At 48.4% G+C, this 15,190-nt stretch overlaps 1 protein-coding gene across 7 annotated transcripts in view; it reads left to right on the forward strand.

Annotated features, from left to right (window-relative positions):
• The window catches only part of LOC121458754 (teneurin-4-like), a 671,077-nt gene that overhangs the window by 269,276 nt on the left and 386,611 nt on the right, over positions 1-15,190 (forward strand). The window contains exon 1 of one of the 7 annotated variants that reach the window (XM_041668103.1): positions 5,121-5,171. The exons of the other annotated variants lie outside the window; for them this stretch is intronic. The gene's annotated coding sequence lies outside the window, so the exon portion shown is untranslated. Of the gene's footprint in view, positions 1-5,120; positions 5,172-15,190 lie in introns of those variants that run through there. 7 annotated transcript variants of the gene reach the window in all.

Genomic DNA, 15,190 nt, shown 5'->3' on the forward strand with positions numbered 1-15,190 from the left:
CAACTAAAAGACCCTTTGGGGGCCCTCAGGAGTTTGCTCGGTCAGTAATATGCTTGTTATACATGAAGACCTGAGTTTGAGACCCCAGCACCTACATACAGGAGGTGGCATATGCCTGTCATCTCAGGGCATGAGAGGCAGGGACAAGGAGATCCCTGGAGCTTGCTGGCTGGCCTGCCTGAAAAATTAAGGTAGGGAACAGTAGTTAGAATGTATCTACTTGTGCGCAAACACACATGAGCAACTACACACTTCCAAACATGTACGCACAGGCGTGCAAAAGAAAGAACTATTTTGGAATTTATTTGCGTGACAAAAATCTCTACTATTAATTTATTAAAAACCCCTTTCCCACTCTTTTTCTCATTTTAAGCAACAGAGCAATCCACTGATATAGTTACTCATTATGGCCGTTTTATAAAAAGCACTCAGAGGGGCTGTTATTCCTGGCACATGGAAGGAACGGAAACCCCAACAATTCTGCTCCAAGCCCAGTGCTGTCTTCCTTCAGCTGCATGGCCCAGCCTCTCTGGGCGCCATCCTCTCCTAAACCGCCACAATAGGCTTCCCTGTGCCGAGTCAAGCTGAGGGAAGCTGTCCTGGAAACTCATCGGTGTTTGTAGAGGGAATCCCTCCTTGCAATTAGTCTTGGCTGTGTTTGCCTTAGTACATGCTAATGTTTCGAGAGATACACTTAAGGCTCGTGGCTCTTCTTCCTTCCATAGCAAACGCCTTTGGGTTTCCCCATATATAAACGGTGATTTAAGCATCTTCCCAGTTCCTAAAGAGCAAACCCTGTCAGAGGCTTTATCTTCAAAGTCATACTTTCCAGGGACACCAGAACCCAGACCTTCTGTCCCGTCTCATGGCATGTCCACTGGACATCAGTAGGTGGATGCCTGCCAGCATGGAAATTATGGCTTTGGAAGGAAAGGGGCTGGAGGAATGTGGCTGGCTCCCGGCCTCTTCTTTTCCCATTCTACTGGAAGGTTGTGTTCAGTGCAGCTTTGAAACCAAAAATAAATCATTGTAATCCGTTTGCTCATTATACCACATGAAGCTCTAGATGCCGTGAATCACAGCTGCAATGTATCGAGATGAAGTTTGGGGAGTTTATTTTTAGTGATACCCAAAGCACTTGGCTTCCTGGAGGCTTCATTTGCCACTCTGGGAGGGGACAGGGAGCTTCATGGACACTGCCCTCTTGTCCCCCTGCTGCGCCTCTGTGAGAGGAGTTGGCCATCGTGACTCTGCCTGAAGCCCTTTCTACTTTCCAAGTGCTGACTCTGATCTTTTGATTATGGGAACGGGGATGTGTCTGAATGTAGGACTTCCAATGCTTGGTTCACCTGGAGGGGGTTAACAGCCAGCTCACTGCCGTGTTTGTGAGCCACAGTGTGTGGGTTCTCAGTAGTTTCATGCCCAGAGCAAACATCCTCCCCGTTTGATTTGGGATCCTCATGACTTTGGATGGATTTGGTCCTTTGGTAGTGCCCCCCGTTTCCATTTTCATCCCCCTGAGACTCACATTTGGTGGTTTTTGGAGACCAATGCCATCTTGTTCCAGTCACTTGCTGATATTTGCATGCCAAACTCTAGGTCTGGTTCTGAATGCACCAAGAATGAATTGAACGCACCTCTGAGCCTCGGGAGGGGAGGGCTGGCGTTCGTGATGGATGATGGAATGCCCAGTGTGATTTAGCCATCAAAGACACCCTGAGTGAAAGCTAGTTCATTTACACCTCTTAGGGTAGGAGAAGTCAAATCTCTCAAGAATGAGGAGGCGTTTGAGAGTGGCTTGATGTGTAAATAGGATTTTTAATGTGGCGATTGGGTAAGGAAATTGACAAGACTTGGTTTAGCAACCTTGGCAACTGTCCTGGCCAAATCATGTGAATGGTATCTATGCCCAAGTGCTGAGCAGATCTCCTCCCTTACCCAAGCACTACGACTTCTAGTAAAATCCTTTCCATTTGAACAAAGGATGGCTGGGTCATCACTTGATGCTCTTCTCAAGGGCCCTGTCTCAAACCTCAGCATCCACTTGCAACACACTCCGGTTTTATAGGAGCCCATGCCTTCTTCTTACCTCCGTGGGTCCCAGACATGCATGTGGTAACATACAGGCAAAACACTCATATCCATAAAACAAATGAATAAAATAAAGAACAACAATCAAAAGGAGGAGAAAGAGGAGGAGGAGGGGGAGGAGGGGGAGGAGGAGCAGGAGCAAGAGGAGGAGAAGAAGAAGAGAAGAAGAAGAAGAAGAAGAAGAAGAAGAAGAAGAAGAAGAAGAAGAAGAAATTTTCTGAGAACAAATTCCTTTTCCTTTGTTTGGCTGCTTCTAGTACGTAGACTACTTTTGGGGGAAAAAAAAAACAAAGAAACTTCTGCTCTGTCTGTGCAATTCCTGGGGAAGAGAGGGCCCAATGGGTAGCTTGGTGTGCAGATTTTTTACAATGGGGGATGGGAATAGTTTCCTTGACTAGTCTTGGCAAGAGCAATGAGGAAGGACATAGGAGCAGAGCCTGGACCAAGGAGTGGTTTGTAGACCAGAGGCCTTCTAATGGAGGCAGGGAAAGGAGAAGGTGGGAAGGGGGTGGCGGGAGGGGGGGAGAGGATGCATAGTACTGGGGCAGGGAGGGGGAGAGCGGTAGTAATCCCAGAGACCAAGAGCTAGGAGGGGAACAGAAGTGAGAACCCCTGCAGCTGACCCCACATGATGTAGATTAGATGGAACTGGAGCTTGACGCCTAATCTGCCAGGTCTCAGCTGAGCGGTCCTAGGTGTTTATAAAACTTTTCTAGGCTTCTCTTTCCTCATCTGGAAAATATAAATAGTAACATCTACCTCTGGTGGTTATTGTATGGAGAGAAACAAAACAGTGTTAGACACATAACCGGCATGGACGTGGTGTGTATGTAATTAACAGCGCTCTAGGGCCATTGTTTTTTCTTAAATGATTCTAATGAAGTTATGGAAATTCGAATTCAAGCTGCAGGAGATTTCTTAGAAGAGAAAAAGGGCTGGGGAGAGCTGGTGGCATAAATGCTGAGGCAGGACAGTTTCCGGAAGGGTGGCTGGCTCCTGCCGAAGATGACTCATAGACGCCACCGTGAATTGATAATTTGCAGTGACATCATCGCGATCCTGATGAGATTGTTCCTAGGGTGAGAGCCGCACCACTGTGATCTGTGAAGAGCGTAGGTGTAGAAGAGAGATACAGACAGCTCTTTCAGCTAAGCTCCGGGAAGAAAAGAGCATGGGACGGGGGAGGGGACAAGGTCACGGGAAGGTGCTTGCTGAGGGAAGAGTGTTGAAACTCAGTCAATTCAGGGCTTCTCTGCTTGCCACCCACTACCTAACCCCAGCCCCGCTCCAGAATTACACCTGCCAAGGAGAGTGTCTCTCTGAATTTACCTCCTGGAGTGGTCTATTAAAACCTTGTCAGAATGCAATCTTGTAAGGAAACGGGTTCAAAATGAGGTTAGCCTTGGAGGTGATCAGGAAGGCGGATCTCGAGGACAGTGAGTGAGAAGATGTAACGGAACCGGGCAAGGAGTGACAGAAGGAAGCAGTGAAGAGGTCTGGGTTCCAGTACTCGGCAGAGGGACTAACCGTATTGTCCCACGTCACCAGCTTCATTGGCAGTACCCTACCCCCTACTTCTCTGAGCAACACCACGACTTCGCTTCAGACCCCATGACAGATGTGGTCATTATTTAGAAAATCCGAGTGCTTGGCGAGCCCAAGATGCTGCTGGCAATATTATTATCAACAAAAGCTAGCCCCACCTGGACTGCTTTCTCCTGTGTTCCTTGCGCTTCCTTTTGTCTTCTTGTTTGTTTTGTTGTTGTTATTGTCTGTTGATTTATTGTCACCAGAACTGGAAGTCATTATTACCTTTAAGAGGGAGTTACGTGTGTTGCTCACAGTCTCTTTCCAGGGTAAGGAAATAGAAATGCAGAGAGGGCTTCTGAGTGGGTCTGCGGCCAGAGTGCTCGCCCAGCATGCACAAAGTTTATGTCCCACTTAGCACTCTAGAGGTGGAGGCAGGAAGAACAGGTGTTAAAGGTCATCTTTAACTACGTAGTGGGTTTGAGGCCAGCCTGGGCTGCATGAGGCCCTGGGTGGGAGGGAGGGAAGGAGGGAGAAAGAAGGAAAGAAGATAGAAAGGCAGGAAGGAAAAAAGAAGCTGGCCTGAGGTCACACCAGAAAATGCATAAACATTCTAAGCATACGTGAAACATTTACCAAAGTTGACTACATTTTCGTTCATAAACCATTTCCCAATAAATTTCAAGGAATCTGAATCCTACAGAACACATTCTCTCACCACAATGCAATTAAGCTAAAAGCCGATAACAGGAAAATGAGGGGTTTCTAAAAACAAAACAAAAACTGTATTGAGAGATTTTTACAGACATACTACTAAGTCGCTCATGGGTCAAAAAGAAATGACAGTAGAAATTATAAAACAGTTATAAATGAGCAATCAAAGAAATATTAAATATCAAAAGTTGTGGAACACAGCCAAAACAACACTTAGAGGGGAATTTATGGTCGTCGGTGCTTATATTAGAAAGAGAAAAGGACTAAAAATTAATGAATGGTCTATGTGTCCAATTTAAGCACAATGGCGGTCATAAATCAGCCAGCTCAGAGCTGAGGGTAGCAACAGAGTCAGGGCTCTGGCCATAGACACAGCTGGCCCAGCATCCCTCCTTCATACTGGGTACCGCAGATGTGGCCTCAGCACTGTTTCTCACGGTACACTCAGAGCCTCCCACAGAGTTGAAAAGTCGAGCCTCCAGGGCATCTCTCTGTACCAAAGTGTGGCAAAGGCCCTTGTCTGTCCATCCTTCTGGTTCATTCGTTCCACCTAGGTGGACTGAACACTTGCTCAGACAGGACATTGCCTTGGCTTAGGGCTACTGCAGCGCTGTGGCTTCCCCAGTCCAGCCCTCCCCTTCTCTCCCGTGCCACCCCTAAGCTTCCAGCATCTTCCCTGACACTTGTAAGAACAGAGATCCACATCAACAATGGCTGATTTCTCTCTTGTCTTTTCCAACAGGTAGACTGAAATTACCATGTGTCCAATTTAAAATTGCGTACTTCAAGGACTCTTTGAAGGACTATTCTTAGACCCTCTTAAGAAGATTTTTTAAAAAGTGAGTCTTTTTTCTTCCACTTCAGAGTATTCATGACTTAATGTTACCAGGGCTCCCCCACCCCCACCCTGCCTCTTCAATATGCACTAATAGGAGGTAACTTCGTCTCCATTTACTTTATAATAAAGGTTTTTTTTCCTCCCTAAGAACAATGAGCAGGGAATATGCCTTTATATTGCTGTTGGGATTTGCACATATTTCACAGGCTTATGGAATTTCAGAGATGAAAGGGTATCAGAAGTGCGGAGCCTTTCTTGCTGTCTGTCAGAGATTCCCAGGGACACCTGGGTTGGACCTGGAGAACCCCGGGAAGTACTGGGGAAGCCGGTGTCTGTCCATGCTCAAACCTTTTAGGGAGTTCTCTCAATCAGAAACCCGCACCTCCTCCTCCCCTCCAGCCTCCCCTTCCCTGCTAGACCATCCTAACCATGGCTGTGCACCAAGAGCACAGGCCCCTCCCCCAGAATTTTTTTAATTCTTTGTTCCTCTAGTAATTCCACATAGTTTCGTTTCCAGGGCCCATCCTGCTGGGCTCATCTTCCCAACCCAGCAAATGTTGCCGCCTTAAGAATGGAGCCAGGCCTAGAACACAGACTTAAGGGCACTGCAGGGCAGGCTGGTGGGTGGGAGGGGCAGTGCAGAGGCAAGCCTAGGTTCTCCTTCAGGTTTTGTTCATGCTGAGTCAGCAGGAAAGAGGCTGTGTTATTCTGAGCTGAGGGAGAAGGAGAGGATGGGCCGAGATGAGCCCACAGGTGCTCCCTCCATCCATATGGTTTTGCTGACTCACAATAAGGAAGTGGCTGCTTCCAGCAGTCTTGGGCATTGGAGTGAGTCAGAATTTGCTGGGCAGTGGGACCTAGGTTCAACCCTGGCTTTTAGGAATTGTAGACTGTGCACGTGGTTATACATGTCACTTCTCATCTGTAAATGTCTAACTCTTCACTTGGGAAACGGGGATGCTAATGCCTGTCGGAATGGTCTCGGTGACAACGCAATGGGACAATGTAGATGTGGTACTTCGTCCTTAGTCCCTAGGAGATTCGCAATCAATGGGAGTCCTTGTATTTGTTAACTAGGGATGGAATTACTTATCAGAGAGGACAAGAAGTAGTGGTGGCAACAATAAAAAAGGAATAAGAAGATGCAGCCTGCTTGTTGGGCATGAAGGAGAAATGTTAGTACCTGATAAACTCCCATGCAAGCATCACCCCAGTCAAGAAAGTGGATGCAGTTAAAACGCAGAATCTCATAAGGATAGATTGATTGTTATGGAAACACACTTTTGAAAAGGGGGAAAAAGATGTTGGGTTCCAGAGCTGTATAAAGTCTCCTACCCCACAGCCAGGGTCACAGCTCTAGTCAGAGGCAGTAAGAACTCATGTCCCTGGAACGAGGAGTGTTGAACTAAGGAGTGGCTGGCTGTGTCCCCGGCACCCGGCCGCCCCCAGGGCTAGCTTTACCTGAAATAATTAGACGGAAACTGTGTTCTTTTAAACACCGCTTGGCCCATTATATCTAGCCTTTTCTCGGCTAACTCTCGCACCTGGACTAGCCCATTTCTAATAATGTATGTAGCCCACGAGCTGGCTTACCAGGAATGATCTTAACCTGCATCTGTCTGGAGTGGGAGAACCATGGCGACTCACTGACTCAGCTTCTTTCTCCCAGCCTTCTGTTCTGTTTTCTCCACCCACCTAAGGGTGGGCCTATCAAATGGGCCTAGCAGTTTCTTTATTGCTTAACCAATGAAATCAACAGATTGATATATGACACTCCCACATCAGAGGAGTCTAGACTGGCTGATCAGGGGCCATGCAAAGCATCCCGTACTCATGTCTGCTTAGAAGGCTGGGAGCACCAGGTGTGGTACTGGATGGGAGCGGGAGCTGTATGCTGTGAAATGCCCTACACTTTGTGGTCTTTCATTATCCACGTGTTAGGGACTCCCAAACGCTTCCAAAGCAGCGCCAGGTAAAATTCAGATGAGTGTGTGATGAGCCGCTCAAGGGCGGCCCACACACTGTTGAGGAAAACAGAAGTATGTGTATATATACACATGCATGTCTGTGTGTGTGCACGTGTTTATGCATGTGCCTCTGTGTGTACGCACAGGGGTATGTATGTGTCTGTGATTACCTCCAGCCCTTTTTGCATAACCAAGGCTGTACAAAGTGTCTGGGTCCCACCAAGAAGTATAACCCAGGCCGTGAAGTCAGTCAACCCGACTCTATAGCCGACTCTATCAGCTGACTAGCTCCATTACCTTGGGTTAAATAGCATCACCGTGTTTGACAAGAGTGGCATTGCCCCTACCTTCCTGAAGCCTCGAGTCTGTAGAGAAAGCTACTTTGAAGAGTTGGGACACGGGTGCTTAGAATGAGCCCTCAACTAAGGAAACGCTCTAGATGTTGTAAAGCCAGGGTCTTGTTGCCATTGGCTGCTGACTGAATTAAGGGGGTGTGGTGTAGACGGACATGATAGAGTAGTCCCACCCCAGTCAGAACTGAGTATAATAAATGGTTCTTTATTTAGGGGTAGACTTACAGATCACAGTCCTCTGCATGAGCAGGTAACAAGAACCAAATCCAACAGCCAAGAAAGAGAGCCAGCACGTGCATTTTTTTAGCACCCAAGGCCACGCCCAACCTGGTCCAACATCTCAAAGGCCATTGGCTAAAGGAGTTCCCCCAACAGCATGGTCCTTACCTGTTGATATAGAGGGCCTCTGGAATAGCGTGGATTCTCGGGACTATTTTCTGAGTGTTTAGCTACCTCGGGGAATGACAAGCCATATGGTTACTCTATCCTTTCTCTGATGGACTGTCCCACAGCCTGTTCATCCCCAACGTCCTTTCCCTCAGTCTGGACTGAGGGGCTGGCAGACCTGAGTTTCAGGAGAATTGGATATTTTTGTCATTTAAGGCAGAAAATGGATCTGTTAGTTGTTAACTAAATAAGACTAAGATCTTGGCCTCTGCTTTCCGGACAGCTACTGGCTGCTGGCATGGAAATGTTCTGACTGCCATAGAGCCAGCCATGCCTTTAGAAGAGATCCGGACCCATGGAAGCTATACAACCAATCTGAAACTCTTTCCAAATTGTGGGCGGTCCATTTTCAAGTCATGAAATTAATTTGGTGGCACAAGACCATCATTTAATTTTAATTAAATAGAGTAACCCATTAGCCCATAGAGAAGATGAGACTATTTTCATTGTATGTATTTAATTATTTTTGTTTTGCTGAAATGGGGTCTCTTTGTTGTCCAGGCTAGCCTGGAACCTGTGATGCTCCTGTCTTAGCCTTCCCTCCCAAAGGTTTTGATTACAGGCTCACCCCACCATGCTTGACTCTTTAACAGAGATTCCTTATCCGAAATAAAGAAAGGATCACCAGGAAAGAATCAGCTCTTCAGAGAAGTCAGTAAGGAAAAGATAAACAGCTCTTAAAAATGGGTAAAAGATACTTCTGAAAAAAGACTGGCAAAGCAGCCAATAAAGATGAGGAAACATCACTAATATTGAGAAAACGATACGGGGGAACCACCATGAAATGCCACCACCACCATGCTTCCATTAGAAAGACTCAGATGGAAGAGATGGACTTTATCTAATGTTGGTGGCCATGGAATGCCACAGAAATGCATTCACGTTGGTTGAGTTGAATTGGTGTGCTGACTTTGGAACACCATTCAGCAGGACCAAACACTGAGGACATGGGTGTGCAAGCTGTTCCTCTCTTTGGGCTATACCCATGATGCGTGTACCTGGGTGCATATAGTATAAAAATCACAAGTTGCACGTAAGTGTGTCAAGCCCATGCCAAACCCAGCCTTGAATGGACAAAATGCAGTCTCTTCCCACAATGGGGCAGCTTGTCCAGCAGCGCTAATGACCCCCACAAACATAAACCTAAAAGACAGAAGCCAGACGCAGAACTTTAAGATTCCCTTTCATAAAGTGCAAAAAGCAGGCAAGACAAATCCGTGCTGTAGGCGTCTGGGGAATGATTACCCTTAGGGGAGGATCTGGGGTTTGGGAGAGAATGGGAAATGGCTTCCAAGGCACTAATGCTGTCCTGTCCTTTGATCTGAGGGCTGCTTACAAGAGGAGTTTTTTTCTTTTCTTTTCTCTCCCTTTGGCACTAAGGATTGAGTTAAGGTCCTCACGCCTCATACCACAGTAACAAAATGTACTGTATGCTACTGAGATCTATACCCAGCCCTCAATTTGAAAGTGGGGATGTAAGGGGGAGAAAGAGAATGAAACTAAGTTGCCATCTGGCCTGTTGATGACTTTGGAGTGAGGTTGACTTCCTGTCCTTGGGCCTCAACCTCTTGAGTAGCAGCTGGGTTGATGCGCCTGCGTCATGGCTGGACCCGGCTTCCATTTGATGCAGTTTCCCCTGCTGCTGCGTTCTGATGGGTTCCCTCCGCCGCACTTACGTCACGCTTTAATAAACAAATGCAGGTACAGTAATGGAGGTACCATGGTGGGTCATAAAGATTGGCATTGCTCGATAACACAGCAGATTGGTAGGTACCTTGCCTTACGTGTGTCCACAGGTTTGGGTATTTCCTACTCTGTACTTCTTGCCATGGGTCACAGGCAGGGAGTGAGAGCTACCAATGTAATGTAAGCTTCCATTTTTAGGTGAGGAACTTGATACCCAAGGAGGACTTAAGAGCAGAGCTAGGGTAGCACAGAGCTAGGTGGCGGCCTCCGGGCCTCCTGTCACTGGGAACCGTGAGTGTGTAGCCAGTTTTCACCACATGGGTGTGGGTGGCAAGGTGAGCCCAGATGGGTGGACTGAAGGGAGCCAGTCCTGCACAAGATGGCAGCAGCTGGGGCAGGGGGTGGACACTGGGGAGGGCAATTGTTTTCCACCTCAGCTATCTCAGTCTGACTCCCCAGAATCTCTCTCTCCCTTCTCCCTCCTGCCTCCTCTGTCTGAATCTGTTCTGGGTTCACCACTACACTCAATCACTTTTCCATTTGGGTAGAACAGCCTCCATGCCAAAGTTGCAGAATGGCTATGGACAGTAGAATGGCTGGCTATAGATGGTAGAAGGGCTATCGACGTGGGAAAAGTGTGAAGAAAACACACTGGGTAACTGAGATCTGATAAAGCACATTTCCAGGCTAGTTTGTGTTTTTGTTAAGAATTGTGGGCAACAGTGCCTCTACTCTGGGCTTGGGTGATCATAGAGCTTCCCGGGTGAGGGCGAGTTTGTGCAAAGGGACTGGAACCCTCCCAAACAGGATGGTGGGTGTCATTAGCCCCTTGCCAACCCTTCTATCCAGCATCCCACAGCATAAGCTACACAGAATCTCCTTACTTAGGGCGTGGGTCTGCCTGCATAGGTACAGGGTAAGCGCAGTATAGAGCTGCCCAGGTTTCTAGAGAGGGACCAGGGAAGATGTTGAGCTGAAGCTGAAGATGGAGGAGAGAAAACACACCTGGAAAGTTTGCTGGAGAATCACCACCGTGTGTATCAGGAAACTGCCTGCAGTCCCATGTAAGGAGAAGAGGCAGAGCCACACGCTGAAGGAGCCTTCCTGGGTGATGAGGAAATCCTCACCAGAGACATGTAAGGCAGGAAATGCCTGTCACCTAGGAGACAGGATAAAGAGATGCAGGCAGATGCTGCTGGGAATGTTGGTACAGGTCTGGAATTCCCCTCTACAGCCCTCACTCGCTTCTGCCCTCTTTGAAGAACCGTGCTACCATAGGTCTGGCTGAAGGCCAGAGCTAGAGAGATGAGTAAGCCTCACTGGGCTGCTAAGGACCCAACGCCCCAAACCAGACACGATTTGACATCGTCATTATCCTAGGACCAAAGTCCTAAACTGTCTCTACGATACAGCAGTCCTGCAGAAGAGTTCTTCCTCTGTGTGCATGTGTGGCGTGTGTGTGTGTGTGTGTGTGTGTGTGTGTGTGTGTGTGGTGGTGGTGGTGGATGACCTGAGTGTGGTGTGGTGTGTGTGTGTGTGTGTGTGTGTGTGTGTGGTGGTGGATGACCTGAGTGTGGTGTGGTGTGTGTGTGTGTGTGTGTGTGTGTGTGTGTGTGTGTAGATGGTGGTGGATGACCTGAGTGTGGTGTGGTGTGTGTGTGTGTGTGTGTGTGTGTGTGTGTGTGGTGGATGACCTGAGTGTGGTGTGGTGTGGTGTGGTGTGTGTGCGTGAGTGTGTGTGTGTGTAGATGGTGGTGGATGACCTGAGTGTGGTGTGGTGTGTGTGTGTGTGTGTGCATGAGTGTGGTGTGGTGTGTGTGTGTGTGTGTGTGTGTGGTGGTGGATGACCTGAGTGTGGTGTGGTGTGTGTGTGTGGTGGTGGATGACCTGAGTGTGGTGTGGTGTGTGTGTAGATGGTGGTGAATGACCTGAGTGTGGTGTAGTGTGTGTGTGTGTGTGTGTGTGTGAGTGTGTATGTGTGTGTGTGAGTGTGAGTGTGAGTGTGTAGTGATGGATGACCTGAGGAGCACCATGCACTGAATCCATTTGCCAAGGTGTTAACACAACTAGCGTGCTAAAGGTTCTGAGAAAACCCGCAATGGGTTTGCTAATGGTTCTGGGCCAAATTTATTCATCCTAAAAATCTCCATATTCCCTGTTATGTCCTTCAAAAGCGTCCCTTCCTCGGCTAGAACAGTCCATCCTTAAAAAGGCTTGGAGCTTGGTTTGGAGCCCTAAAAAGAGAACTGGGCTTCTCTGGGGAGGGAAACTGTACATATTATCTAAGGTCCAGTCTGCCCCTGGTAAACGCTCGTAGAATTATAAATGAGGCGTTGGCCAATGTGTTCACTTGCTGAGAAAAACTTGGAGTTTGCAGCAGAGGCAGTGGCCCTGTCCTGTAGCAATGGTAACCTAAAGCAGGGCCTGGACCCCCTACCTCCTCACCTGCCCCCTTTCTCCAAGCTACTTGGGAAAAGGCAAGAGACAGAAATAGTAAAATGGTTAATCCAGGCCTGGTGATGTGTGCCTGGAATCCCAGCCTTCCAGAGGCTAAGGTGGGAGGATTATAATAAGTTCAAGGCCAGCCCGGGCTACAGAGGAAGACTGTCTCTAATACAGTGTTCTAAGGGCATGCCCACTGGAACCAGACCGCCTGGGTGTGAACTCCGGGGCTGGTCCTCCTGTCTGGTTCCTTGGTCAAACTGTCTAGGTGCCTCCCCAGCAAAAGCAGTGAGTATCTCAGTAGCACCCAGAATGAAGTATGTTCATCTGGTTCTTAGAAGCCGCCAACATGAAGCACACACTGAGTCTAAGAAACCCTTCCCGAGTGTCTTCTCCCACAACTCCCGGCAGCCTGAAGAATTCCCCATTTGGATTGAAGCACCACCTAATCCGCTTTTCCCATAGGCCTCAGGAAGGGCTGGATGTCAGGACTGTTCCAGGTCAGACTTGGGTTCCGGTCCTGGTTTTCAGAGCTGGAGCAGATGCCAGGGTAGGTGGATCCCAGGAACCCCAGTGCATCTATTACTCATTTTCCTGCAAGCAGCCCTTGGCTTCCCAGACAAACTTCTGTCTGTAGGTGACTGCAGAGCACTCCTGTTCTGAGTACTCCTCTTGGGGCCTCATAGGAAGCAGCCGCTGGGGCCCCTATCTCCCTGGCAAGGTGGACTGTGGTGTACTGGACCTGACCTAGGGAACTACGGGGTCTTGTTTCTCCTTCACACCTCCTGCCTCACACACGGTTCACAGGCAGAGCTGTAGAGAGCTCCTTGACAGCAAGGCCCCCACAGTTTTCATCACCAAGGGCTGTGATGTCACCTACGGCCTCTCATGCATCCCATTCTCTCTCTGCATGATGTCAGCAGGGAACTCCAAGCAGCTGCCCTCCTCATCTTCCAAACTACCCTCCCCAATCGCTACACACAATCAGAGTTGTTTCTTTGTGTCCCCTGGGCCCATATCCCTCTGTAAAGTCACCTTGGAGTCTCTCAGCTGTTGGGGCTCTGACTTTGCCCCTGGACTGTAAGCTTCTGAGGGTAAAGAACTGTTCATGTTCTAACATACTCAGCAATGGGAATCTCCTCCCAGGGATAACTGCAGGAGTAGACTTTACCTCCCTCCCTGCCTCCCTCCCTTCATCCCTCCCTCCCTCCTTCCTTTGCTTCCTCTTTCCTACTCCCCTTTCTCATTTCCTTTATTTTTCTTAATTATATCAGAAAGGAAGTTAGTGATCACCCAGTCAAACAATTCCCTAGAGGAACCCATAGGTTTTTCTGTGAGAAGAAAAGGGCCAGATAGGGAAAATCTTGACCCCCCAATCTCTCAGCACAGCAATACATACTTTATCTCTCCCAACATCAAAAAAGTGGTTTTTGTGTGATAGAAGATTTAAACAACTTTTCCCCGTTCTTATAGTCTCCTCTCTCACTGTGCCATGTGCCCCTCATATGTCCACGTATGTCCACATATGTTCAGTCACAGCGAGCAAGGTGCGGTCCTCATTTGCAGATGCAGAAGCTGGTCCCAGTTAATTCTACCCAGTGTTCAGCAAATCCGGAGTCCAGCAGAGTTGCTACACTCCAGTCTTTGCACGGCCATGTCTTTGCACGGCCACATCCCACCTCCCAGGGACTGGTGATCCAACCCAGCAGTTCCTCTGCCAACCTTGGAGCCTGCCATGGCCGCAGGTGCCAACGATAACCCCCATTTATTTTTTTTTCTTTCTTTCTTTCTTTCTTTCTTTCTTTCTTTCTTTCTTTAGGATTTCTGTCTCCTCCCCGCACCCGCTTCCCATTTCCCTCCCCCTACCCCGATCAAGTCCCCTCCCTCATCTGCTCATAGAGCAATCAGGGTTCCCTGACCTGTGGGAAGCCCAAGGACTGCCCACCTCTATCCAGGTCTCCTAAGGTGAGCATCCAAACTGCCTAGGCTCCCACAAAGCCAGTACGTGCAGTAGGACCAAGAACCCCACTGCAATTGTTCTTGAGCTCTCATTATTCCTCATTGTCCCCCCCCCCATTTAAATCACTGGGGTTTAACTGGGCACACTGGCTCGCAGGAGCAAGCCCCTCATTCCTAGGGTTTCCTGGCAGTGAGAGAGAGTGTTGCTCATTGGTGAAGGGCCAAGCCTGTGCAGGACCAGGGCAGAGTTGGCTTGCCCCCACACGGTGCCCATGAAGCTATCCATGACCAGGAGCATCAAGTCCCCAGGCTGAGTCTTCTTCAGGCTGAGTCTTCCTTCCCGGATGTCAGGAATTTCTTCCAAGGAAATCTTAGCCAGTCCCAGGGAAGAAGCCATGGTCTAGACAGTGTCTGTTTCGTCTTGGCCTCTATAGTCTCTTGACTGTTTTGTTCCCAGCACGGGACACTTTAACCTTCACTTTGGGAGGAAGTCTGGCTTGTTTAAACAATAATGGAACTAGAATAGAAGGCAAGGAGGCTCAATTCTCACCCCAAGTCTCTCAAGAATTTACTAGGCATGTCACATGGCCTCATGAGTTTCGGTCTCTCCATCTTTAAAATGGGTATTTTAGAATCTGCAATCCCTCCTACCTGGACAAGGAGAATTAAAAAGTTCTCATTTGTGAGCAGGTTCCCTGAACTTAAATCCCAGCTCTGCCCCTGCCGGTGTGTGACCTGACCTAGCTCTTTGAGTTCTCCCTGGCTCTGTGTGGTTACCTGTATAATGAGCCGGCCTCATTCATATATGAATATATAGTAATGGCCCTCATAGGCTGGTTGTGGTGGAGATCAGAAAGTCACACTGCTGGAGGGATGCCCAACATGTGGCACATTGCTGACTGCGGCAGTGATAATCCTGAATCCGTCCAGTGCGAGTCTACACGCTTGTTTGTCAGAGAGCTCCACAGTCTCCTGGCGGGTAGCACTCATTCCCTTTGCTTTCATGGGTTCAGAAACACGTGACAAAAGTGGTTATGAACCCCGTAATGGTTGACATGGACATGTGCAGATCATAATAGCTCCTATGTATGTTGTACAAGACATGGACATATATAGGCGGTGTCTAGAGAAATAGTGTACAGGCTCCGAGATCATGCCAGTACCAA

The sequence above is a fragment of the Microtus oregoni genome, unplaced genomic scaffold (genome assembly GCF_018167655.1).
Source record: "Microtus oregoni isolate MIOR12 unplaced genomic scaffold, Mior012 000018F_ref0000195, whole genome shotgun sequence".
Classification (NCBI taxonomy): domain Eukaryota; kingdom Metazoa; phylum Chordata; class Mammalia; order Rodentia; family Cricetidae; genus Microtus; species Microtus oregoni.